The sequence below is a fragment of the Leptonychotes weddellii genome, chromosome 2, assembly GCF_054177405.1.
Source record: "Leptonychotes weddellii isolate Sample4059 chromosome 2, ASM5417740v2, whole genome shotgun sequence".
Classification (NCBI taxonomy): domain Eukaryota; kingdom Metazoa; phylum Chordata; class Mammalia; order Carnivora; family Phocidae; genus Leptonychotes; species Leptonychotes weddellii.
In genome coordinates this window covers 140,541,076-140,568,302 of record NC_138370.1, presented here as the reverse complement: position 1 = coordinate 140,568,302, position 27,227 = coordinate 140,541,076, and the positions used below count along the sequence as shown (strand labels likewise).

General features: G+C 36.9%; 1 protein-coding gene across 2 annotated transcripts in view; it reads right to left on the bottom strand.

The window, feature by feature from the left end:
* SCFD2 (sec1 family domain containing 2) overlaps window positions 1–27,227 on the bottom strand; it is a 393,663-nt gene that overhangs the window by 160,655 nt on the left and 205,781 nt on the right. The window lies entirely within an intron of this gene.

Sequence of the window (27,227 nt, the reverse complement as noted above, 5' to 3'; positions counted from 1 at the left end):
TGTCTGCCTTCAGCTCAGGTCATGATCTCAGGGTCCTGGGATCGAGCCCCACGTTGGGCTCCCTGCTCAGTGGAGAGTCTGCTTCTCCCTCTCCGACTGCCGCTCCCACTCGCTCTCTCTCAAATAAATAAATCTTTTTAAAAAAATGAGGTCCCAATTTGTTCCCATAATATTTAGACCAAGACAATATGCCCGGCTCAGTGAATTAATGAAGACCAGACAAATTTTTTAAATTAAAAAAAAAAAGCAGAGTTAGGTTAGAGTGTAAGGAAATAGAAGAAATTTCACTTCCTCTGTGAAAAAATTACTGTGCGCTATATTATCCAAAGCTGTCACAGGGCTACTCAGAGGGCCATTTGGTGCAGCCTCTGACCTATGAAGGGCCTCAAAATGTGGATATATGGCGTGATACGTTATTTGTCTTTTCCATTTTCATTGTCTTAATGAGTACACAGTGGCTACCTGACGTGATAATGCAACAAACTGAACACAAAAGGAGACGGGAGAATCCACTTGCCTTTTATGAAGCAAGACATCAAAAGAAATTTGCAAAAATTTAAAATAATGCCACTTATTTTATATATGTGTGTATATATATATACACACACACGTTATTTGTTATTGAAAATAGTTATTTTTTGTAAAGATATGTTACGTGCTAACAGGTAATGGGTTTATTATTGTCCAGTTTAATTTCTAACAGATAAAACTTATATAAACAAAGCTCTTTGGGGTTTCTGAATTATTTATAAGAATGTAAAGAGGTCCCAAAAGACCATAAAGTTCAAGAATTGCTGCCTTATTAGGTCATAACACCTAGAGTGAACCATGAATTCAGAATTTATCCTGTAATTATTTTGTGAGTAGCAAAAATACACTGCATTATATTTTTGGTTAAAAGCATTAACCCAGGGCGCCTGGGTGGCTCAGTTGGTTAAAGCGACTGCCTTCGGCTCAGGTCATGATCCTGGAGTCCCGGGATCAAGTCCCGCGTCGAGCTCCCTGCTCGGCAGGGAGTCTGCTTCTCCCTCGGACCCTCCTCCCTCTCATGCTCTCTGTCTCTCATTCTCTCTCTCTCAAATAAATAAATAAAATCTTTAAAAAAAAAAAAAAGCATTAACCCAGTGCTTCTTAATAGAATAGAAATATCAAGATTTAAAACATGCCATAATTTTTATAGGCCTGTTTTGACACTTCTCTATTTTAAATGTGCTAAAAGCTTATAAAACATTCGGCCTTTCTTGACTTCTGAACATCCATCAGTGAGGAAAACACAAAGGTGAACTCCTATACTTTGGCACTGCCAATACTCATGGCTAATATTTATGGAGCTCTTGCTCTCTGCCAGACCCGTTTCGAAGTGTTTTCCGCTTGTTCTCTGAGCAAGTGCTCACGATGATACACAGAATGACTTGTCCAAGGTCGGACTTCTGGTACGTGGGAGAGCTGGGATTTGGACCCAGGTCATCTGTCTTCAGAGCCCCTGCTCTAAACCATTAGACATACCAGTCCACTCCTGTCTTAGGAACCTTCTATTTTACAGAATAGAAGGCATTTTAAGCACAAATGTTCAGGAAATGGGAAATACACATCAGCAAGGCTTTTAAGAGGATGATGGGATGTGGATGAGAGTCCATGGTTCTTCCTTCTGTTGCCTTTACATTGTGGGCTCCTTTAGGGCAGACTTCTGCTCACTGTGGTTGTGTTATTTATTCATTTGGAAAATAACCTCTATGTGTGAAGTGCTTCAGGGCTGGGAGATCAGATGGTAGTTTTTAAGGACTTCTTCCCTGGGGAGGTGTGTCACACAAAATTCTCATAAAGGCAATATGGCCCCCTATTTCCATTATGCAAATCTGATTGCTTTACTTAGTCCTTCCTCAGCACTCGGAAAGGAAATGCAATACCAGTAGACAAGGATAAAGAGAAACGATCAGTCACTTTTGCCAAACCCACAGTGGGACAGACGGGTGACAGAGCCAGCTGGCCTGATGTTATTACATCTAGATGTGGCATAAGCCTTTAGTCCAGGGAGGTATGCTATTAGGTGACTTAAAAAATATATATTATTATTGTAATGATAAGATATGACATACGACATAACAATGACAGTAGAAGTAGTAGTAGTAGTAGTAGTTGTCTGTCATGGAAGAATTACCTTGGCTTCCATCAGCCCACTTAGTTCTATTGTACACAACGGCTGATTTGGAAATTTTCCTCTGCATTTCTGTTCAAACTCAAATCCTAGTTATCAGAGAACCAAACAAAGAATTGTAGGTATTTTTTGCATATCTAGTAGCAAAAATATTATTTCTAGTCAGTTGGGGAACTGAGGAGCGGGAAGAATCATATTCTGATTGATACTCAAAATCAAGAGCTCTTCCTATGGTTTTTTTTTTTTAAAGATTTTATTTATTTATTTGAGAGAGAGAGTATGGGGGGGGAGGGGTAGAAAGAAAGGGAGAAGTAGACTCCCCGTTGAGCAGGGAGCCCAACACGGGGCTTGATCCCAGGACCCTGAGATCATGACCTGAGCTGAACACAGATGCTTAACTGACTGAGCCACCCAGGTGCCCCTCTACCTATGTTTTAAAAAATTCATTAAAATACATCAGCTTTTCTCCTGCCATGATATAAATGTAATAGCAGGATAAAGTTATGATTCAACTATGACACACAGTAAAAGAAAGTATTTTTGCTTCAAGCAAGAGGAGATGTAATACCACATGTGTGATTGGACACAAGGAAACTTGGTTTTTGAGTACACTCCAGGAACTTAGTCTCTTGAGTAACAAGACTGCTAATCATTACATGGAATACACATAATATAACAGATGAGTGGTGATATGAAAACACGATTACAAATGTGAAATGAGCTTGGCCTACCAAAAAGAATCATTCATCTAGTAATATTCTGAGTTCTCTTCACATTGAGATGACAAAATGGAAGCTTAGTTTATAAAAATATATGTTCATACTTAAAAGACATAAGACAACGTCCTGCATAGGATAGGAGCTTAACTTACATGCTTCTTAATAAGACAATGAGAATTAATTTAGAAATTTCATCTTCTAGACAATTGGAAATCGTGTTTGGAATAATGTTATTGTTAGACTTTATTCATAATTTATTTATAAACACTGATTTTATGACTTTCAGAGTATAAAACTGCATAATCAACCTTTATATTAGAAGCCCTAATTTAACAAAAACCCAGGGCAATTATTCTGTATGCAATTTATCCCCCAGTGTAACAATTCTTCAGAGCTAGTAGGAGCGGCATGGTTCCTTTGAGAAAAATAATTCCCATTTTATAAAGACAAAAAAGAAAACAAAGGAGAGGGGTCTGATCTCATGTTCATAAATCCACTTAATGATCCTTATCCTTTAACAGATTAAAAAAAAAAAAAGTAAAGTTCAGAGAGGTGAAATTATTTGCCCAAAGTCTCAAACCTGATAAACAGGGGAGTTAGGATTCAAATTCAAATCTGCCTGATTCTAGGACATTACTGCTTATCTCTCAAGGGGAAGGCCACTACATAACTTAAATAAGATTCACTGTTATTTGATGAAGGTGCTTAGAATTTATTCAAGGTCTCTTCATCCCAAATGACTTCCTTAATCACTAAAATTAGATTTACTTGATTAAATTAACCTCTATGACCACCCCAGATGAATATAAGGGCGCCCGTGGCAAATTCTCCGCTTATCAAAATTTTATTCTAGCTAAGCTCAAGGCATCAGCAGTCTATCCTGGATCTTCTACCATTTGTGGCTAATTTTGAGGCAAACTGCAATCACATACTCCCTTTTCCCTCCTTCCTTAAGAAGTTTGTTCTTTATATAAAATATCAGTGTTATCTCAAGTTTACCTTCTTTTGACAATAGCTCCCAACACATCCATTTTTGATCAAACACTTGAATGCAGTGGGAAAGCTGTTATTAAAGAAACTTCTAACAATATCCTGGTAATACAAATGAACTTTTAGAAATTATAAATGGAGGGAGGGATTTATTACTTGGGCAGATGTCCTAAAGACATCATAGAGCCCATTTATGCCTCATCTTCAAAACTACAAGCAACATTATTTACTTCCTATACCAATCCTGGGAAACTCTGAGGACAATTCAGAACAAAGTCCTAGATCACTCAAGTCTTTGAAAGCAGACATGAGACAGTGGGGGTGTAATGGTTGGGGGTGAGGACTCTGTTATTGCACAAGCTCACTTTCAGAAGATATCTTAATGCAATGAAGTGTGACATTATTTATGTGGAAAAAGAAATAACCACAGCATTAAAATATGACCCTGTGAGGTTTGAATTCTAGCTCCACCATTTACTGTTTATGAGACCTTGGGTAAGTTTCTTAAGTTACTTGAGCTTCAATTTCCTCATTCAAAAAGTAGGCACAAAAAAGGCACTGATTTCATAGGTTCAATCAGATAATCATGTAAAGTAGTTAGCTTAGTGCCTGGCACATAGAAAGTGCTCAGTAAATTATGATTTATAATTTAGAATATTATTAATATATTCTTGGGTGTCATCTACAATTTTCCACTAGGATGAGTGTTTCTAGAAGCTTACTTATGTAAGCATGTTTCTTTTTTAGAAAATAACCAATTAGTTTTCCCAATAGTTATAGAGGGCAAAAAAAAAGTGGGGGGGGGACAGCAAAAAGGAAAACAGAGAGAAAGGGAGAAAAGAGAATTCTAGTCATGGCAGCAGATAACTGGAGAGTGGCAGGAAACTTCCAGCAGCTGCTCATCTCAGTAGAATAATTATTACAGAAATGACAGGGGCACCAGGGCAGCTGAGTCAGTTAAGCATCTGCCTTCTGCTCAGACCATGGTCCCAGGGTCCTGGGATCGAGTTCCGCATCAGGCTCCCTGCCCAAAGGGGAGTCTCTCTACCTTTCCCTCTGTCCCTCTCCCCACTTGTGCTCTCTCCTGCTCACACGCTCTCTCTCAAATGAATAAATAAAATCTTTAAAACAAACAAAAACAAATGACAGGCACGTAATCGGCGGTGGTCATAGGTTTCTTATACCAGTTAGCATTTATAAATTCAATATGGCTCTAATGAGCTGGGAATATTTATACCATATATAAATTAATTCAAAGATATAGATCAGGGAAGTAACCTGGGGAAAAGGATAACAGAGACAAAGTTGGGTCTAAATACAAAAGGGAAGTCTGGAAAGAAAATGAATACTCCTACTATAAGAACACTTACAGTACAAATAATAAGTCAGATGTCATATGTGGAGAAAGCACGGAAAATCTTTGCAATCCTGCTGAGAAACTGTCCTAGCAAATCATCAATAATATTCTGGGTCATCTAACAGAAATTATTATTTTTCTTCGACTATACTTAGTCATATTTAAAGACATTAACTGTTATTCTGCATTTCTATTAATAATATCATACTTCAAACTATGTCATACTATCTTTTAGGCCAACATTATTCAAAAACATTACCATTCTATTCCAAATTTTTTCTTAAAAATATTTTATAATAGTTTTCTCTCTTTCCATTTGGTTTCTGTTACCATATCTTACCAAGACAGAGTTTGGTGTCTTTCTAACTCAAAAAACTAAATACACATAATGCTTCTTGTTGTCATTCCAACTACCATACTGTATGTTTTATCATTTTTCAAAAGTTTTAACACAGGCACAGTACCATCCTATACACTGGAGAAATGAATAAGGTTACTGACTGAAGGTTTAAAGAAAGAAAATGACCAACCAAGCCCTTGAACAAGAACACCATATGTTTTTCATCCATTTTCTTGCTACTGTATTCATTGAACAGTTCTTGGAAGAATAAAACCTTAAGGAACATGAACTTGCGGCAAGACGAGACAGAATATTCTGGAACTGTGCTTTGAAGTAAAACCATTCCTTTAACATCAGGAGATTTAATACTACCATTTCACCATGAAAATAATCACAGATGAATGTTCTGACCAGGACTGAGTGTCTTTGAAGTTCTCTAAATTTGAGCATTAAAAACAGTGCTTGACAAAACTCTTTACCTTATCAAAAAATTACAAAGAAAACAACTTGCAGGCAAACACAATCTAATTTAGCTGGGACCTAAAATTAAAGCTGCGACGTTCAACAAAATTAAAAAGTGTATGAGAATCATGTTATTAAGACAGCCTAAATTTGAGAGCCTGACCTTTGGGGCTTATTTTATAGTTATCAAGGTGACGAAATGACTGCTGGCTGACAGTGGCCATTTAGCAATCAGAATCCAAACAATCAGTATGTGTGCTCTCTCCTTGTGTCCGTTTTATGATATGTGTTCAAATTCTGTACCAGAAAGTGCAGCTGTAAAAACAAATTTGATAGCTGAAGCAAAACACAAAAAATGAATATCATAGGTTTAGAAGAACATTCACTTGCACCTGAATGAGTCCCTTGGGGTGTTCAGGAGTCAGAACATTAAAAATTGAAGGCTTTTCTCAGGGCTTTAGTAGCCCCCTAACAAACAATAACGTTAGGTAGAGCTTTAGCACATGCTGTTCGTTCTGTCTGGAAAACCTTTCACTCTCCCTGCCTCGCGTGCGCTCAACTCATCCTTCAGATCTCAGCTGAAGTGTTACTTCCTTGTGGCTGTCTTGCCTGATTTCCTAGATACACCCCTTTCCCCCCGTCCCCCCAATAAATGTACCTCTCTTCCATATCACTTGTCACAGCTGCAGCTTTCCATTTTTATGTGTGGTTATTTGACCAGTTCCCCCCCTTTAGACTGTAAGCCTCATAAGGGAAAGGGGTCATAAATGTTTGTTCTCACCATGTTAGCCCCAGAACCTAGCACAGAGCTGGGCACAGAGTAGATCTCTAATGTGTGCTTATGAAATGACGAAAGCGAAAGGGACAAAGTAATTACAGTTAGCTGGTAAGGTCGTTACTACTGGTTGCTTAGGTAAAAATCATGACCAGGACTCTACTCCAAGCCAAGCGCAAGACAGTGGTATCCCCCACACCAATGTTACTTGGTTTCCTTCTTCCTTCTCCCTGTAGCATGAGGCTATGGGGAACATGGAGCAAGATATACAGGATTGGGATGGAGATCTCAGTCCTATGTATCTTGGCTTTCTTACTCCAATACTCATCTCAAACACGCTTTACTCATCCTGGACCTAACACCTTGCTTTTGGTCAAATACAGTCAGTATTCATACTGACATTTCAATAAAGGTTTTCTGGAGGCTGGATCGTAACCAGAAAAGGAGCTGTAATGGCACTGTGGCAACCTTTTGGAACCCATGTGTGCACTGAACTGATTTCTCAGTAAAGCTACCAATGATGGGGCCAAGGACAGGAGTCATCACTACCTCATACACTAATCCAGGGGGTAAAGAGTCTGCTTTGATCTATACGATGAGAATAGCGAGGAGGCTGATAGAGTGTGAGGTTCAAGAGGCCAGGAGGAGCCAGTCAGAGGGAGAACTCCACAGTATCAGGTCCTACCAGTCTTTGAAGGGCTCAGTGAGCCCTCATTGCTTTCCGGACTTCAGCCAGGGCCATCTTGCTCATAAACACTGCCCTGTGGCTTATTAAAACTCAAGTATTAATGTATCAAGTGTTAACCGACATAACCTGTGAAGGTGAGAAAATAAAAGATGACCAAGTAGTGCAAGTATAAAGGGGATTTTTGAATTTTAATGAATACATTTTATTTTCAGAGAAGTTTTAGAGGAAAACTTTAGAGGAAATCAAGGACAAAGTATAGAGTTCTATATCACCCCTGTCTCCCCCCCTTCAACAGTTTCTAAAGTGTCTTTTTTTAACTATGAAGTTAAATGCCAGAAATAAAACGATCTAAAATCTGTCCCCATTGTTTCATGTTAATTGGCAAACTTTCTATTTTAGATAAGGATCAACACTAATTAACTTATTTTAAACAGCTATTTAGTTTATTTCAACAGTAGAAAATTTAAATACTGATGAAAGAAGGAAGGAAGGGAGGGAGGGAGGGAAGAAAAGAAGAAGGAACGAAAAATTCAAACATAATCCTTTCACTCAATGGTAACTACAAAAATATATTGGTGTATATCTTTCTATACCTTTTTCTGTGTATATACTTTTAATTTAAAAAACTGGAATAATATTCTACATATTTTAGTTAAATATATGATTAGTTAAACACATCCATACAATGGAATATCCTGGCCATATTGGGATTTTTATTAAATGTTCTTCAACACTGGGCCACCTGGGTGGCTCAGTCAGTTAAGTGTCTGCCTTCAGCTCAGGTCATGATCTCAAGGTCCTGGGATCGAGCCATGTGAGCCTCCCTCTGCCCCTCCTCCTGCTCGTGTTCTCTTTCTCTCTCCCTCTCTCTCATGTGCATGCGCTTTCTAATAAATCACTAAAATCTTTAAAAAAAACTTAAAAATATTCTTCAATTTTATTTTTAATGGTAGCATACTATTCCATTTTATGAATAACCATCATCTATTTAACCAATGCCTCCTAGTTTTGGACATTAAATATTTATTTGTGAAACTGCCAGCATCTATTTCCCCAAATTCACTCTCTTATACATCTTTAAAGAATGGCACTTTGTAGGGTGGGAAAACCAATTCAGTGAAACACTAGACAATTTATTTTAATCTTTATACAAGATACTAGTGTTGGCAAGGCGGGAGAGAAGAAAAGCTCTTCCTATGACCCTTGTTTAACTTTGGACGGATGTGCATGGTTCAAGGCCAGCAAAGTGATAAATAGGTTTTGGCAGCTCATTCTCCCTACCTTGAGTAGTATTACAGTGTGTCATTGGAGTGGATCATTTAGAACAGGAAGCCAAGGACACTGTGTGGTGTTCTCCCAGGGTAAATTCACAGATACCTCATAGAAGGCTTTGGCAAGATTCTCAGTATGCACAGAGAAGCACAGAAAGTGGCTTTATTTTTAAGGCTCAGATTCAGCTGAAGGATCCGCTAGGGAATCCAGAGAAGCGAATGCCTGGGCTTGGGTCAAAATAGCTGGCTTATTCTTGCTTTCACAGTGCACAAAAGCTTTACTCATTTGCCCAGCAGTCATCTGCTAATCTCACACCTTGAGATAAGTAATACACACGCATCCTCATTAACATTGAGTCAGCGACTCTGAAGGGAAGGATATTGAGGAGACTGAATTTCTAATTCACATGGAGTTAGTATATTTTCATATCTCATTGCAATTCAGTGCAGCTATCTGCCCACCACAGGCAATGCAGAGAAGCTTCTGCAACAGAAGTAGCAATATATGAAATTTCCTGGGAAATTTCCCAAATGCTATGCTTCAAAATTGCAGTAGTAAGTCATGGGTACATAATTTTACCCTTCTAAGTGACCATTTTACTTTTTAAAGATAGAGCTCTGTGGTAAAAAAAAAAAAAAATGCTAACTAGTTTATTCATTTTCTTATAACTAACTTTTCTCCAAAATTGGAAAAGCTTGCTAGTTCCCTGCCCCCCCAGAAATAAAAATATTACAACATATTATAAAAATCCATACAATATGGAAAGGAATACTCTAGAAAGCAAAAATCGCCTTTAATTCCATCATGCAAATATACATGCCATGAAATGGTTGGAGAGCTGGTATATACTGTTAGAGGTAGTTTTCTCCCTGACACTTAAATATTTTAAAAAATATATTAGACATACTTGCTTTGTAACCTTCCATTCCACTTTAGCAATATAAATGTACATCTTTCTGCGTCAATCAAGATTGATGTTTTTATAGCTGTATAATTAACTATTTTTAATCCTTTAAAAAATCCTGACATATTTTTACTTTGACGATTAAGCTAATAAGACTTTTTTTGGTCATGCGTTCAATGTTGACATCTGATTTGTTTCTAAAGAGAGAAACTTCTTAGTAGACATTAATTAAAATAAATAACCCAACCATTTATAGCTAAAAATGACTGCATAAGCAAAGACTATGCACAATAAAAACAAAAATAAAACTATTAAAATGTCTAAAAACTGTTTATTTTCTTAGAGTTGGTTTTACCAGTTGTTTACTTTTGAAATGAATTAAATCAGAATTTTTGACATTTTATGCGTTGCTCAACATGTGCTACTTAAAATGGGTAAAAATAAAAAGATGAAATGATTTGTACAAAGCAAAGGCATTAAAAGCCAAAATTCAATTAAACTAAGAAAGGCTTTACTAATTTGAAATTAAATTAATTATGAAAAACAAAAGTCAATTAATTCTCAAAAAGAATTTTGATTAGTATCCGAAATGATGAAAGAAGAGTATAGATAAAATTTTAAATTGTATAAAAATCTTTTAAGTAATATATCATAAGGAGAATTTATGAAAAAGAAGTCACTGACTTATGATATATAAAGTGGTTGATTTAAGAGGGTGAATTAAAATAATAAACCATCATTATGAAAGAGTATCTATGCTGTGTAGGCAACAGCACTAAATCTATGCTTATTGATTGACTGATTATTTTGTACTTTCCTGTTCACAGCACAGATAGATGATCTAGAAGATACCCTTACCTATAAGTTTACCCTTATCTATAAGTGACTGATTCCACTTTGGAGCAGTGTTGTGTGTCTTTTTTGGTGCTTGTACATTATAATAGATCTCTTTGATACTGATGAAAACTATAGATTCTCTCCCTACATAAAGTATATATCCATACTATTGCAGACATACAAGAATCTCTCATTAGTCTCTTTTTTTGCTTATTAATGGAACGCCCAGAATAAAGACGACATTTCTTAGTTTCTCTTTTAGCTAGATGTGGTCATGACTAAGTTCTGGTCAATGAGATACAAGCATTAAGTGTCATGCTTGACTTCTAGTAAGTATTCCCAAATGTAGGGATCGTGGCCTTCCTCCACTCCTTCCCCCCTTTTTATTGATGGCTTGAATGCTTAACTGTCATTTTGGACTACGAGGAGCGGCTTAGTAAAGCCAAGTAAAACCAGCGGCTTGGTCAAGCAAAACAATAAGAGGAAAGGAGCCTGGGCCACTAATAATTATGGGAACTGCTATACTTGTCCAGAATGCCTTATCTCTGGAGTTTTTGTACGTTTGAGAAGGAAATAAACTTATATTTGGTTAAGCCACAATTACTTGGTGTTCTGTTACTCACAGCTGAAACTAGTATTAACAGATATAGGTATAAACACAAGTTTGCATGTAATTTTGGGGATGTGAGAGTTCCATGGGCCCCAAATTAAGAATGTGTATGTGTATATATATATATATATATATATATATATATATACACATATATCTATATCTATGTATATATACCTCTAGTAATATTTTCTCCATTTATTTAGAGTGATATAGGAGGCTTAGGCTTGATTTTTTTATTGAAGTGTAATTAACATATAATGTTACAGTTTCAGGTGTACAACATATTGAGATTCAGCAATTCTATACATTATTCAATGCTCACCTAAATAAATAGAGAAATATTAGTGACTCTGATTCAGATTATCTTAAAAAGGAGATACAACTATTGGTAATATCTAGTATATACAAATCCATTTGACTAGTGAAGATTAAATTCATTATAAGAATCCTAATAAAACACTCACATTAAAGATTTTTGCCAATAAATAGTAAAAAAATATATGACACAAGAGCAATCACTTTATGTTTGTACCCTGTAACTAACAATTCTTTTCATATCCATTATCTTTCTTGATTTTCACAATCATCCTGTGAAGTAAATATTGTTTTTAATCCCATCGGTGTATAGATTTAAAAACAAGCAACAAAACCCCACAAAATTAACTTAAAAGCAAAGACAAACAAACACAAAACTGAGGCTCAGGGTATGTCTCTTCATCAAAGTTAATAATAGAGTAAAAACTATAACCAAGGAGAATATTTCCAAAGCCCACGCCCTTATCACTGTTCCGAGGACTATATTACATGTACAGACATCCTTTACTTTTGTAAAAAAATCATTCTTAAAAACATAGAAGGAAGTTAAATTTATATATATGTGTGTGTGTATATATATATACACACACACATATATATATATTTAACTTAAGAATAAGAGTTATGTTCTAAAAGGCTGATTGTTTTCTAATATAACTAAACAAAATTTTAGACATTATAAAGTTCTTAATTCTGTTAAAATTGTTCCTACATTTTTTAGCACCAGATAGTAATACAATTTGCATATGATTATTTAAAATACAAAAGGCCAAATAAAAAAAATCTTTGTTTAATGTGCAATGTTTCCGTAACACCGCTGTCTCCCTTCCTTCTGGTGATAGATGTTTTCCTCAATGGTACAAAACCTAAGGCAGGCCAATCTAAGTGCTCCCATAACAACTTTATTATTTTTTATTTTTTTACAGATTTATTTATTTTAGGGAGAGAGAGAGTATGTGTGTGCAAGAAGGGGCGGGAGAGGAGGGATGGGGGAAGGACAGAGGGAGAGGAATAGAGAGAATCTCTGGCAGACTCCCCACTGAGTTCAGAGCCCGATGTGGGGCTCGATCTCACCACCCTGGGATCATGACCTGAGCCAAAATCAAGAGTCAGACACTTAACTGACTGAGCCACCCAGGCGTCCCTCCCGTAACAACTTTAAGAGTGGAGCTGGTGGGACAAAATTTCTTCTCTGGTGGGTGAGTTGCTAGGATATAATAAGTCCAAGGACACAGATATTTAAAGAGTAAGAAGAGACCAAGACCAAAGAATGAGAGAGAGATGGAGAGGGAGAAAGAGAGAGTCCTGCCGGCAATCCAGACCCCAATTTTAGTCCCTGAGATGTCCAGGCTGCCCTGGCTTCTGTAATCTTTGATTGGACTGAGTCTCCTCCTAATAAGACCATCTTCTTCATGTAGTTGGTCTGAGTTGGGCTTCTTTGTGTGGTGGGTCTGAGTTGGGTTTCTGTCACTTGCCACCAAAAGGAAACCAATAAAAACATTAGACATAATATTATAAGTTAAATTCCTAAGTGTTCAGTCCAGCACTCATTCGACATTTATTAGGCACCAACTATATGCCAGGCACTGGGCTAGGAGCCGAAGATACCATAGTAAGCCAAACAGACATGGTGCCTGACCTTATGAAGATAAACAATTTCAAGGACAAAACAGTCACAAACCAAGAAAAGAACAATTTTAATATTGAGACTTGGGACTTGCTGATGGGAATTTTGTGACGCTAGCTCTAATAATCTCAACCTCCTCTAAAATTTTGTCATGAAAAAGTTGACCTACCTTCCTTTCTTTGCATAAGATTCTACAGTGGACCACATCCCTGTCAATGTACCATGATTCGGTGAATTTCTTTCAGCACTGAAACACTAGAGTGACACGTGAATCCATAATTCAGAGCTCTCTCAACCACCATTTCTTCAATGGCATCTTTCTAGCACTTTGTGCATCTACTCTCCTTTCCTTTAACAAATGAATACTCAGGTGATCAATTAAGGATAGTATCTAATTGAGCCTAAAATTTACTATTTTTAGTGCTCCTAATCATTTCCAATTTGCCTCAGTGAAAATTCATTCACTGACTGTTTTCATTCACTCAACAAATATGTACTGAGAGCCTACTATATGTCATGCTTTTTTAGGTGCCAGGAATAAAGCAGAGAATAAAAAAAGACAAAATCCCCAGTTCTCAAGTATTTCATATTCTATTAAATTCTAGCAGCAATCTCATTAACAGCAAAACTTTCATTTTTTCACTGCTCATTAATATTTATAAATAATGAAACACAATAAAATATTCAAATAATTGTCAAAACATGGCTGAACAAATCTGGTGACATTGTCAAAACAGGATTGCTCAGTATGAGATAATGCCATCAAGAGTTAGAGATCTTTCTCAACTAAAATATGAATCCAACTATAAATTTTCTTTAAGGGTTTTATTTCATAGTGTATAAAAATGTAGATTTATAGCAATCCCACGTTGGTGGACCTATCCTATTGAAATAACAGTGCAAGTACATAGCATCTATGTACAAGCATGTTAATATACCATTGTCTGTAATGGCAAGAAACCAGATGAAAATAACTTCAGAATCTGTCAGTGAGGGAAGGCTGTGGCCATGTGACTAAATGCTGTGACATAGGAGAATAAAGGCAATGATTATAATTTCTGGCTCTGGCCATTAAAAGGAAGGGTCATGCCTTTCCCTGCCCCAGTCTCCCTTCTAACTGCTTAGAATGTGATGTGCTGGTGAGCCATCCTGAAGCAAGAGGATGAAGAGAACACCCCAGAAATGGCAGAGCAATGAATCAGAAGAAGCCTGGGTCCCTAACATGCTGGAGCTGCTGTCCAACCCTGATTGCTCTTCTGAACTATTACTTGAAAGAGAAGTTTCTGTGACAGTTTAAGCCACTATTAGAGAAATCAAACTTATATCCCCATTCATACATAGACAATGGAATATTTTGTAGCTATTTTTAAGGGTAAGTTAGATCCATGCCTATTTATTGGGAGATGTCCTTGATATGTTAGGTAATTAAGTGATAAATATGTAGCCCCAATTTTGTAAAATAAAACAAAACAAACAAACAAACAAAAACACATCAAAGGCTACGTTGTACATAAATGTTCATATGACCACAGGGATAAAAGGGGTGGAAAGATAACCTGATTACTGTAGGACAGTTAGAATTTGGGGAAGGGGATGGTGGAGGTCAATATTATTTCTAATTATCTTACTTTACATGTATAATTAAAAAATATCAGCTCTATAAAACTCAAAGACAAGTTATATGTCTGGATAAGATTGAACACTCAAAGATACTTTAGCTCATCTTAAGCTTGGCTGTACTTCCTGCAATTGGATTCCATCTTTCCCATCTTTCCTTATAATCAATCCCCTTTGATCTAGTTTAGATGGGTTTTTGCTTCTTGCTACCAACTCTTCCTTCTCTGATCGGCAGTAATTCTACTACAACTACTCTCCCTCACTGTTTTGCATCTGAGTACACTTAGTGTATTATCTATGGCATAGGACACGCTCAATGAATGCCTATCCAGGACTTAGGCTTCTCATCCCTTCTGCTAAATATTCAAACACAAGAGCAACAAAAATCCATCCCTGAGGTGACTACCATTGCTTTCCGTACTGGTTTCATGTCAGATCTATACCATGGGGTCCCTTTCAGGCCAGTCAGGCACAGCAAATCAGGATGGATTTTCTGGTGGTCATCAGAGCACCACTGTAGAGAGAGAGAGAGATGTCTGTCTTCGCTTCAAAAATTACATGTGATTTAATCATATTTTAATTAATGGGGTTATATTTTCCCTCAGATTTATTTGGCCTTAAAATTTCAGAGAGACTTCTGCTGTCAAAAACCACAATAACATCAGACATTTCTTTCTGATTGTGTTACACATTCTTACTGTATCATACAGCCATTCCTTAAACATTCATACATGGAACTGTCTCTAGGGACTTTAACAGTTTGCCACATATTCTCATTGTCAAGTAATAATAATCTGAATGTAAATGTAGAAGGGCATATATCACCACCTACTTTGTATGCTTTTACTGTGTCTATGTTTACAGATTAGAGTTCCTTAAAGTAGGACACGCTTGAGTTTCTACTACAGGGACATCCCAGAAATATGTTATTTTTCCCTCTGGAGATGTACGAAGTTTTGAAATTTCTTCACTTTCTGCTGCTTGGATAAAGCTCACTTTATGAGTCTAATAAGGTTGATCGGTCCTTAAAATTTACCTGAGCTATGTTTCGCCCCTAGCAGTAAATACCATCAGAATGAGGCTAGCATACCAAGCATTCCAAATTCTGCTCACCCCATGAACACCACATTTAGATCGTCCCTCTGAAAATGAGATCAAGATGCTGAAAAGAAAAGGTGAAGACATTATTTTTCCTGCCAAAAGATTTGTAGACATGAACAGGGCAAAATGACATATACGTGCAGGGATTATTTACAAAAAAAATAAGGCAAAGCAGTTTTATAGCAAAAGGTTTAATTTCTTAATGGCATTTAATGAAATCTAAGCCTGGAAAAGGTTGTTCTTCTTAGACTTAATTTTCAGCATTACAAAAAAAAACAAAAAACAAAAAACAAAAAAAAACCTTCTATCACAGTTACAACTTTTCACTTAGACATCTGGGCTGCTTACTCCACCCCCTTTTAATCTTTTCTAAAGAAATTTTTATATCCAAAAACATTCAGTTATTTTCTTTTAGCTAAAAAAAAAAAAAATCCAATCTTATAAAGTAGGTGTTCTCTACAGCATCAGGGTTGATGAAAACCATTCCCTTGAACAGGAAGTTCAAAAGACAGAATGGCAGGCAAGAGCTGACCCATCTGCTATGGAAACATGTTAGAATCCTCCCAGGTCCCAAACCACTGACAAAAATACAGCATTATTCACACAAAGCCTCTGCGCCCTGCTCCGGTCAGACTTCTTCCAGAGCTGCTGTCGGGCTAAGCAAGCCTGCTGATATCTGGCTGGCGTTAGGTCCTTGTAACTGTCAGGGGCAGAGGTGCTAGTGAAATATTAGGAGGAAAATGAGGTGGATGGACCAATCAGTGGCAAAAGAAGTAGTTTTAAAAGCTGTGAGGAAAAAGGATCTGCCAACTCTAAGCATTTAAATATAATTCTCCATCAAATTTGATGAACATTTTATAGTGAAAAACAAGGGCTCTTCAGCAATGCCTCTCTATCCTGGCCCAGAGCAGGCTGCTGGAATACTTGGGGTTATCCAATGGGGCTTATTTTCCCTATTTGCCTTTTTTTTTTTTTTTTTTTTTTTTGAGACAAATTGTTCCTTTAGCAGAGGAGAAGAACCTGGAGACATAGGCTTGGTAATTACCCTAATTTAAATGCATCAGAAGACATTTCATATATTGCTCAAACTTTGCCAAAAGGTCTAAGAATACAATTCAGCTATAAGATGTATATTGTTCTAGCATCCAATGGAATCATCATGGAACTTACGCCAGACTTTCTTCCTGTAAGAAAGAACCTTCCTTTGTTCTTCTGAGGAAATCTAGCATTGGGTGGGTATGTACGTAGGTAACCACCCTAAGTGTGATCACATTTAATTTTAAGATAGCACAATATGACAGTAAAAATAACATAAAAATAGTTTTTCTACATGTAGTTATTTCAATGTTAGATCAGTGCTTTTAAAACTTTATTCATATGATTCCTTCAAGTGTTTGACTGTTTCACAGTTTAGATGCAGTTTTAAGATCTAATTTTCACTCTTCCCTTCCTCATACCCACAAGTTTTCAGAAAAAAAAATCATGCCAAACTCCAGTAATATTTATATCCTTGTTTGATAAATGCTCAATCATCTCTATGGTATTAAAGCTTATTCTATCTTTCCTGAACTTGTGGACATTTATTTCTCAAAAGTCATCTAGGCTAATCACCTCATATCAAGAATGAGGTATAGAATAATTAAATAACTCACACAAGTTCATATAATTAGCTGTTATTATTAGTTTACATCTAAAATATATACCAATTTTCTTTGTGATATTCTTTATCTCTCTTTTCAGGCCAATAGTCTACATGAGAGCTTGTGTACATCGGGTTCAGCCAGATGTACCATGATCATTGTTAAGCACCAGCATGTTTAGGAGCATTGTAAAATCAAGATCATTACCACTGGAATTACTGGGTAAATATTCACTGAGGGGTATTTACCTGAAGAAAACAAAACCAAAAATTCAAAAAAATACATGCAGTCTTATGTTACTTCAGTATAATTTACAATAGCCAAGATTTGCAAACAACTTGTGTCCATCAATAAATGAATGGATAAAGAAGATGTAGTGCGCGTGCACACACACACACACACACACACACACACACACACACACCACGGAATATTATTCTGCCATAAAGAAGAAAGGAATCTTGCCATTCGTGACACCATGAAAGGACCTAGAACAACAAATTTTTTTCTGAGAACAAATTGTTTCTTCCTTTATCAGCAGAGTAGAACCTGGAGACATAGGCTTGGTCATTACCCTAATTTAAATGCATCAGAAGACATTTCATATATATTATGCTAAGTGAAATAAGTCAGACAGAAAAAGCCAAGTACCATATGCTTTTACTTATAGGTGGAACCTAAAAAACAAAACAAACAAAAACAGAAATAGAGTCATAAATACAGAGAACAAACTGGTGGTTGTCAGAGGGGAGGGAGTGGGGATGTGGGTGGAATAGGTAAAGGGAGTTAAGAAGTACAAACTTCCAATTATAAAATAAATAAGTCTAAGAATAAGTACAGCGTAGGGAATATAGTCAATAATACTGTACTAACTTTGTATGGTGACAGATGGTAACTACACTTACCATGGCGAGCATTTCATAACGCATATAATTGTCAAATGACTAGATTGTACACCTGAAACTAATATTGTATGTCAACTCTCCTTCAATACTAAAAAAAGATCATCACCACTGGAACTATCATAAGACTTTGTAGATTTTTCAAAATCTTTTGATTGGTTAATAGGAACTAGTTATTGGTTCCTATTTCCTAAATTATAGGAGCCTTTCTCTGAGCACCATCTTATGCCTTGAACTATGATAGACCAAATGCCTTATTAGTGTCATTTTACAATCTGGGAACTGAGGCTCAGAGAAGTGCTTGTTTGGGATCACAAAGTAATAAGTGGTGAAATGGAATTTTACAACCAGGTCTTCATATCTCCCAAGCTTATATTCTTTCTCCTGAACTAAATTACCTTTAGTCTTATTTATCCTTTATTTAATAGCAAGTAATTCAAATTACCAAAGCGTTCATAGGTCAGAAATCTATTTTAGTTCTAGAAATGGAAAGAGAGCAGTCATAATTAGTTAATTAATAAACATTTTTTTGGCAAAGCCTGGTTTTAAAGGTTCCATTTTGAAAAAGAGACAGTTTGTTACTTTATAAGTCATTTTTTAAAATTTGGGTGAGAAAATACTCCCAAGGTTTCCATTTTTATTCTGCACATTGTGTGCTTCTCTAACCAATAAGGTCTAAATTAGAAGTCCTATTTCCTACAGCAAATCAAGAGGCAATTTACTCTGTGTGCTGGTAATGTTCTAAGTGGTTTCATATAGAATGAAACTTTATTATATGGCACTGCAATGTGGCATATGCTATTGCGGGCCATACTTTACCGATAAGGGTCCTAAGGTACTGAGAGGTTAAACAGCTTGCCCAAAGTCACAGAGCTAGGAAACAGGAGAATCAGAATATGAACCCATATGATCTGATTCCACTGTCCCTGGTCTTATCCACAATGCTGTACTGCCCAATGTAGTAAAACAATCAATCTGTCAAGCGGCTGCAACCTGTTCCTTTCTTTTACTTGCTGAGCAAAGACGGAACCACAGAATGAGGTATAAATCAGGCAAGAACACTGCCTTATCTTGGGTCTGAAATGAGTTTTTCATAAGATATCCTGCAATTAGGCCACATGTACCATCACTGGCTCTAATGCCTAGGCAGGCAGCTCGGGAGACACAGAACTGAGAGTTTATTGACCTCCTGTGGCTGTCCCTTCCCTCTAAAATCCACTCCCCTTTCACCAGGAGGGGTTTGAACAGGGTTGGAAGGAAAATGGGAGAGGATAGATTGTCCAGTACCTTGCTCGTCCAAGCACCCAAGATTTTTTCACAAGAATCCAAACTGAAAAGAGTATTCAAAGCACCCAGTAATTACTATCATATGGTTCCTGGCGAACAATTATTAGGCTCTTATAAATGCTTCTCCTCCCCTCACATTGAGCTTTAATAACTTGGACTTACTATCCAATTTCAAATCCTCAACCCAGAGCATGAGAAAGTCACTGTCTGCATTACAAATCACCATTGAGCTAAGACCCCAGAGATACCGGACGGCTGTACGGCATACACAGACACATATCTATGCTATATAGAAAGCACACATCTAGCGAAGATCTAGATGCATAAATATACATTTTAATATATACATGAAGAAATGCCTTTCTTCACTATGGGAATAGTTAGGTATTCCTGTTGTATAACACATATAAACAGATGGTTAGGATTAATATATTTGTTTAAAGGCAATGCCAGCAAAGCTTTGCCTTTGTAGAAGGATACGCTCACACAGAACCAAGTGTTCTAATAATGAAAATATCCCCTCCCTCTCTACTCCCTTTGACTACTGCTTCTTAGGCTCAGTACGCTCTGAGTTTTCATCCCATGTTTATATTTTTAAGAAGTATCGCCATTTGAAATTACCAAGTCCTCTTTGTGTTTAGGGGTAAAATAAACATTTCATAACCTATGGATTAACAATAGCCTCCCAATCTCCACTCAGGAATCCAAAACCTCCCGGATCCAAAGGTCTTAGAGAAGATAACCTGGGCAAAAGTTGAACTATCTTCTATTGTAGGACGTTGTGGTATGATTAGAATATGTTACAGCAATTTTTAAAAAACTATTATGTTATGGTCAATCGTAGAATCTTTGAAGACTTTATTTTCAAAGTTTCAAATCCAAATATCACATGTAGAAATAGGATTTTTTAAATGTCTTATTAATTCAAGTCTTCACTTCCTTCAAATGGCCCAATGTGACAGAAGGGAATTAAGAAGGCAGGACAACTTGAGAGGCCTTTCTCCTTCTAGTTCATAAAGAAACAAAGGAGGGAAACCATTCTTAGTATTCATAATACAGAAAGATAGGGAGGGGGTGTGGGAAGCTTTCATTTAACCTCTGAGAACTATTTTTTATGCAATTAGGAGATATGTCAACAACCGGGTTTCAAAGCCTCAAAATAAACATACACTGGGGGTGCTCTGGCAATGATATTTTAATATAAATAGGCCTTTAGGGAACAGCAAAGTTAATCTTGTATGCCTAACCACTCTAGAGAGGTATTAAAAGCAAACACACACAATCCAAAACTGCCATCTTTCATCAAATCCAAGACACCATCAATTGTAAGATACGTCCCAAAGATGTTAACATTTGAAAAAAAAAAAAAGTGTACATCTCAGAGTAGATGATATACAATAAGTACGTGATAGTTCCAGCTTCAGGGCTTATTCACTATCTTATTTCAATTAGTATTGCAAACTACAATCTACCTCCTAGTGCCCTGTAAATGCAACACATGCTGAAATCTACCCTTGACCACGCTGAAGACAGAATTTCAGGCAATTATCTTAGTGTGTGGGTTAACAAAGTCTAGATGATTTCTGTAAAATCTACCCTTTATATCCTGGGAGGGATATTTGTTTTCATAAACAATTTTTTAGTAAGACCTCAAAGAGAAAATCACAACTTTGGGTGACTGTATTTTCATATCAAGATGATTTTTAATTTGGTAAGCGATTTTTAACAGGTTTTCTGAGCTAATTTTTAAAAGTTGGGATATAGTTCACATGCCATAAAATTCACCATTTTAAAGCATGCAATCCAGTGGAGTTTAGCATATTCACAAGGTTATGCAACTGTCACCACTATCTAATTCCAGAATATTTTCATCACTTCATAAAGAAATCCAGACTCTTTAGCAGTCACTCCCTATCCCCTTCCCTCCTCCTTTTTCCCCACTCCACCAGCCCCTGGCAACCACTAATCTACTTTCTATCCCTTAAGATTTGCCTATTCCAAATATTCCCTATAAGTGGAATCATACAGTATGTGGCCTTTTGTGTTTGCCTTCTTTCTTTTAGCATAATGTTTCCAGGGTTTATCCAGGTTGTAGTGTGTGTAAGTACTTCATCTCTTTATAGGGCTGAATTGTATTTCATTGCATGGATGCATCACATTTCGTTAAACCAATCATCAGGTGATGAACATTTGGGTTGCTTCTACTTTGGGGCAACTGTGAGTGTTATTACTAACAAAAGTTACATGCAAATGTTTGTGTGAACATATGCCTTCAATTCTCTTGGATATAAGAGTAGAATTTCTGGGTCATATGATAACTTAATGTTTAACTTTTCCAAAGAGGCTGCACCATTTTACATTCCCACCAGCAAAGTATAAAGGTTCCAATTTCTCCACATCCTCAGCATTTGCTATTGTACCTTTTTTAGTACATAGGAGTGGTGTCTCAGTATGGTCTGATTTGCATTTCCCTAATGGCTAATGAAGCTGAGCATCTTTTGATATGCTTACTGGTCATCTTCTTTACAGAAATGGCTATTAAAATCTTTTGCCCATATTTTGATTAGGTTGTCTCTTTTATTATTGAATTGTAAGAGTTCTTTATATATCCTGAATTCTATACTGGTATCAAATGTATGATTTGCAAGCATTTTCTCCAATTCTGTGGACTGTCTTTTCACTTTCTTGATTAGAAGCAAACAAGTTTTTAATTTTGACTAGGTCCAATTGTGCTGATTTATTCAATTAAGAGGTATGTCAATGACTACGTTTCTGGTTTAATTTATTTTTCTGTTTAATCCCATAGTTACAAAAGCAACAGTATCTTTGAAGTAGATAAATTAAAGACTGCATAGTCAGAAGACACCAAATTCATTTTGTCATGAGACACGGAAATAAAAAAAATGTTTTCTATACAAGTTAGGGCAAAATTGCTTGACAAGACATCAAAATAAATCTGAACAACTTCTTTGACCATGGATAGAAGTGAGGACCATCTCTAGATGGCCTATCTGCCTGCAGAATTTCTGTATTTTTAAAAGTTTTGGAGTCTATATCTAGACTACATGTTAATTTTATTAATTCACACAATATCTTTGCTTGGCATCATTTCTGAAGATGTGGAGTTATACAAACATATTTCCCCTGTGACATTTCAAAACATTCGCAATCATTAGAAGAAAATTAATTTTAAAGACATCTGTGCCAATATGTATGATATATTCGCTCCTTCTACAGAGAGCTGCAATTGCCAGAACTTCACTAGGGTAATAACAAAATATGCTCTGGTGACTTCCACGCACTGGATAGTTTTGCAATGGAAAACAAGCTGGAGAAGCTTTGAAGGTTTGTCAGAAACTGCAATGCCTGGGTGGCAAGTGGGTTCACTAGGGCCCAGGGGACATTGTGAAAACCTCTTTCTAGCCATCTGTTGCTTTGTATCTGAAATTTTACTGGAAGCCAGTCAAAAGAGGATAACAAGTGAAAACTATTTTGGCAACAAAACAAAAAATAAGAAACCCAAAACAAACGTCTCCCCATAAACAGCTAGATTTTCTGTTGGATTAAAATCATACATGACAACAATGTTTAGAAAATGCACATGCTAACCTCATTCAAAGTGCCAAAAGAGAGAGAACGAAGAATGGAAGGAAACCAGGAAGGGACACCTTTTCACAAAGCAGCTTGTCTGTTGGGTTGTGCTTCCTCATAAGGGCAGAATTTCCTTGAGGGCAGAGACCATCTTCTTCTCTCTGTAGTCTTAGAACATCAGGGCTGATGAAGTATGTTAAGAGAAGGAATAGGAAAGGATGGTATAGTCCAGATAGGGGAGAAATGAGCTTGAATGAAAATACCTACAGTCTGCGATTAGAGAGTAGGGAAGAATACTGACGGTGGAAGTGGTATTCTAGAGTGAGGTCTTTAATGACCATTCCTTCACTCATTCAGCACCTATTTCTGGAGAACTTAACCACGGGGACTGTCTGAGGTGCTGGGGATAACAGCTATAAACAAAACAGGACAGATCACCACCCTCATGGAGTTTACAATTAAAAGCTAATACTTATGAGGCACAGAACTGTGCCAAACATCGTATTCAGAGCTCATATGTGTTATCTCCTTGGATCTTCACACCAATCCTATTGTCTCATTTACAAATGAGACAATAGAGGTTTAGGTTAAGAGACATGCCTACTCACCACTGAACCTCTGAATCTTCCCTCCATCACATGTTCTCCATATGACTCTAAGACCACAATCTTAGAGTTGCTGCGCCTTGCTTAATTTGGGAAGGTGTTCATACAAATGAGTGTTGTACCATTGTGCCCTACATTACAGTCATTTACAGATGAGAGAGAAAGCCTCAAGATTTGTAAAATTTCAATCCGTGGACTCCAAAAAGGGAACTCTGTGTCTCTGATGGTTGTTGAAAGGAGAGAGGAGGGAGTTAGGAGATATAAAGAGATGTTCATGTGAGAGGGAGTAACGCTGAGTTTTTCTACGATGGAAAAGTGCTATCTCTCATTAGGGATAAAGAATTGACCTTTAGCACACAGGGAAAAGAGGAAAAGAGGTGAAAGAAGAAATCTGGCAAACTCCATGCTAGGGAGGTGTGTAAGTCACAAAGTGATTATTAACAAGAGGTTGAGGGTGTAAAAAAACTGAAAAACCTTTCAACTATATATTATTTCTGATGGTCTTTCAGTAACTCAGACCCTGGAAAATACCTTATATTAACAAAATCCTCCAGGAAGATCTACAGAAATCTGATTGCTAAATAAAAGCTAATTATGACTTATTGTCTCATCTAATGTCAGTTTAGTTCAACCTTCAACAGTTCAAATTTAGAATACCAGAAGTCCCTCTGGAGGCTAACGGCCACAATTTTCATAAACACTGTTTAGGTGACCTGTGATAGGGCGCAGCAGACTGAGGACTCCTGGGAGAAAAAATACACTGCAGGATACGGCTATAGGCTCTGCAACTTTGTAATCCATTTTAGCAATGTTGCATCTTCACTATTAAGACACAGTAGGTCATGCTTTTTCCCCCCAATTCTAATAATTTATAGCTTTTCTCTTAAAAGCACTTTTTAGTTTATATTCTTTGGGGATATCAAGTCTCAAAAGATGTAATGACTCAATAATTGAAGAAATATAAATCCTTGAGTCAAAGTCAACATCACTTCAGGTTTTTAGTATGTGTGGCAGAAAAGGAGACATCAAAATCATGACAGAATGTTATAATGCACACTAATCCTAGGGAATCAAAAGCTAATTTAGAATTGCCATGTGATGTATTGTGTAAATTGCAGCCCATATTTGTGCTTCATTTCATTCAACAAATATTTGCAGAGTGCAATATGCCAGGCTTTGTGTGACAAGCCTGTAGACAGAGACAGAATGCCACAGTCCCAGCCTTTGATGGACTTATGCTACAATTTGTCTGATACAACACATAATAATACAATACATAATAAAAAGTTCCCATGTATTTTCTACATCTTAAAAAAGAAATGACCTTCCATGGCTAGTGGAAATGTAAAATGGTACAGCCACTCTGGAAAACAGTTTGACAATTTATTTTAAAACTAAATATATATGTACACACACACACAAATACATAAAATAAACAAAATAAAACTCAATCTACACTTACCATACAACCTAGCAATAATACTTGGAAGCATGGATCCTAGAGAAATGAAAATTTGCACCCACAGAAAAACCTGTACATGAATGTTCATAACAGCTTTACTTATAATAGCCCCAACCTGGAAACCACCCATCTGTCTATCCATTGGTGAGACATATATGCCAGAGAATACCACTCAGCAATAAAATGGAATGAACTATTGATCCACGCCACAACTTAGATCTCACGGCCATTTGAGCAAAAAAAGCCAATCTCAGGGCTACTTACTATATGATTCCATTTATATAACATTCTTGAAATGATAAAATTATAGAGGTAGAAAACAGATGAATGGTTGACATGAGGTAGAGATGGTAAAAGTAAAACTATACTCTGTCAGATGAGTGCAGTGGAAAGAATAAAGCAGAGGGCCCATTTGGGGAGAAGGCTATTGCTATTTTTTATAGGATGGTCAGAAAGGCTGTTCTGGAGGAACTCAGAGCAAGCTGAGTGGGTATCTGAGGACAAGAGGATGGAAGAGCCAGGCCCCAGGCAGGAGCATGCTCAGTATATCTGAATCAGTGCGGCGGAATAAGGGAGGGTAGAGAGGGAAGAGATGGTGGAGAAGGTTGAGAAGACAAGGGCAGACCATGAAGGGCCTTGTAGGAAGCTGCATGGCTTTTGGCTTCTTTTTTTTTTGCTGATTGACACCCAGAACTCTTAGCCTTCACTTCTGCTAAGTGGTTACTTCTGTGGTGGTTAAAGAGCCCAGGAAATAAATTACCAATACCTACTACCAGGGTGAGTTGGTAGTTTCCTCATTTGTTCAATGAAGTATGATAATAGCCACAACTTAATAGGGCTCCTCTGAGGAATAAGTACATTGTTTGGAATAGTGCCTGGCACAGACGTGTACAACAAATATTATCTATTATTATTATTTATTACATTCTAAAAAGATTAGCATTTCTGGTGATGGCCCTGAGGTTATTAAGGATCAGAAATTCCATCACACTTGTGAAAGACTAAATAAATTATATATAAAAATAAACAAATGTATACACATGCATGTGTGTGTATATGTGAAAAGAGAGAAATGGTTTCTTAATCTGATTATTTCATAAGTCATAACAGCCATTATTTATCCCTGCTAGAGAGCAAAATTTAATTGGCTTCATTCAATTAGGTGTTGAAGGGTCATCAGGACTACATTACAAATTGCTATTATTAAAAAGATGCGTTAACAGGCATTCTGACAAAGTATCCTGTGAGGATCAGACTTGGATGAGAGATGATTAGTGTAGGTGAACAAACGCACAAGGTTCCCTATGGAATCACATATGGCCTTGGCCCAAACTCCACAAGTATCAAGAGATTACAGAAATTGAACTTCTGCTTTCATTTCAGCATTATTCTGGGTCCTGAAAATGTGCTTTCTTTTTTTTGTATTTTCTAGTATCTAGTTTTCCAGTGAGTATAAAGTATATCAACGTTGGAAGTAATTGGTAAAAAATTTTTAAGTTTGTAAGTTTCCATTAAAATCTCATGACAATGCAAATGTTCAGAACTCCAACATAAATAATCTCCACCACCTCCCACTCCCCCCCCCAAACTGTGTTGCAGAATGAATCACAAAAACCCACAGCTGTGAGATGAAGTGTAGGAAAGACAGAGCTCAGCTTCTGGCACGACCTCAAATGCCTCAGTGGAGACTGAAAAATGTCAGGCACAAAGTCCCCAATGAAGCGCTGCAGCTCCCAGGACAAGCAAGAGCCCGCCAACATGTTCTACACGGTAAAATATTTGCCACACTTCACCCTTCATGCATGGTAAAAAGGACTGGCTTGCAGAAACTCAGGGTGGCTGCATGGGGCTGCGCTAGTCACTCCCATGTTTGTTGTACAGAAACCCAGCGCAAGAGCTGTGCATTCAGATGCTGGTGTTTCAGTAAGACCTGGTGCTGATCTCTGGTCCTGTTCCCTTTCTTTCTTT